Consider the following 1714-nt stretch of genomic DNA (forward strand, 5'->3'; position numbering starts at 1 on the left):
CGGGGGGCGCGTGGTAACAAGACTGTCAATCACCTCCTTCTGGAGTGTCCCTCTGCGCAGAAGGTCTGGCGGGGGATGCAGTGGTAGTTGTCGAGGTTTGTCCCGAGCAGCTCCGAGATACGGGACTCCGTGCTCTACGGGCTGTTTCCCGGGACGCAGACCGAGACCAACATCAACTGTGCCTGGAGGACAATCAATGCGGTGAAAGACTCTCTTTGGTCTGCCCACAACTTGCTGGTCTTCCAGCTGAAAGAACTGACCCCGACCGCGTTTTGCAGACTGGCGCACTCCAAGGTTCAGAACTATGTGCTGAGGGACACACTAAATCTTGGGGCAGCTGCCGCCAAGGCACGGTGGGGAAAGACAACCGTATGAAACCCCTCGTCCAGAATAGAAACAAGGGCCCGATCTGATAACTGGGCCCAGCTGGCGCCTTCCCCAACTGGTCAGGGAGGCTAACGGGTACTGTGCGGGGAGACGACTGCCAGGGTATTTTTCTTTCTTTTGTTTTGCTTTTGCTTTATTTTGTTTTTTTTTTCCTTTAGTTGGTGTACATACCCCCCGGGGCAACAAGGAGCAGCTTACATGATTGGGTAGGTGTATAAATATGTTTTATTTTTTGTACATCTTATGAATGAAGTATATTTTTTCAAATAAAAAAAATCTGTTCTTATCAGCTTTAATATCTGACATGTCCGTTACTTAAGGACCCTATGTTAAACTGATTTTTAGAGCAGGGATTGCAACAGGGGCTTGCTCCATCCTCTCCACGCATCATCCTGGTATTGCAGTGTTTCCAGGAATGGTGCAATCTCAGTAAACCAAGTTTAAAAAACAGCCTGATCAACACTTTAAGAAGGGTGTCTCGGCCTGAGACATCAGACTTCCTGTTCCTTCAGTTCTACTTGGCCTGTTATCTCAGATTCTCCACCATCTGCTCAACACTCTGGAACCATAGCAGCCCTTCAGCCCAACAAGTCCACACCAAACCTCAGAGCATCCCAGCCCAACCTGTCACCCACCTGAACTACCTCTCCCTAAACACTACAGGCAATTTAACATGGCTAATCCACCTAACCTGCACATCTTTGGACTGTGGGAGCACTTTGAGAAAACCCACAGACACAGGGAGAATGTTCAAACTCCACACAGGCAGTCAGTCACCCACGGCTGGAATCAAACACGTGTCCTGGTGCTGCCACCAAAGTGCTTTCTCTCAGTCCTCTCACCCAACTGCCTCCAACTATGCTTGTTCCAAGGTACCTGTTAATCTCTCCTTTTCTGCATGTTCAGCACTTGCTGTGAACGTTAGTGCCTCATCCCTGGTACATGCCGCATCTTCCCACCAACACCATCCCTGAAAATCCACACATGGCATCAGAAGTAAAAGAAAATAGCCTGCCAACACTACCTCATTACAAATAGCATTTCAGAATTTCAAAAAAAATGAAGCTATCGAAGTATTCACTCGTTTTGACTCCGATGACGATGACTTGAGATGTATTGAACTAGAGATTTTGGAAACACTGAGCCAGGAAACGATATGGTGTATACAAACGCACATTTTTCATTTGAGTACAACAGCAACCAATCAAACAAGTGTGCATGTGACTGCTTCATTTTTCACAAGTCAAGGCCTGTGAGTTTAATCAGATTACCACTTCTTACATTAGCCAGACCAAGAGATATTTTCAAATCGGCAAAGTGAGCCAGA

The 1714-nt window shown here is 47.0% G+C and overlaps 1 pseudogene; it reads left to right on the forward strand.

Annotated features, from left to right (window-relative positions):
* Positions 1-641: 641 nt before the first annotated feature.
* Positions 642-816, forward strand: LOC132209444 (U2 spliceosomal RNA; annotated as a pseudogene).
* The last annotated feature ends 898 nt before the right edge of the window (positions 817-1714 follow it).

This window comes from Stegostoma tigrinum, unplaced genomic scaffold, assembly GCF_030684315.1.
Source record: "Stegostoma tigrinum isolate sSteTig4 unplaced genomic scaffold, sSteTig4.hap1 scaffold_94, whole genome shotgun sequence".
Taxonomy (NCBI): domain Eukaryota; kingdom Metazoa; phylum Chordata; class Chondrichthyes; order Orectolobiformes; family Stegostomatidae; genus Stegostoma; species Stegostoma tigrinum.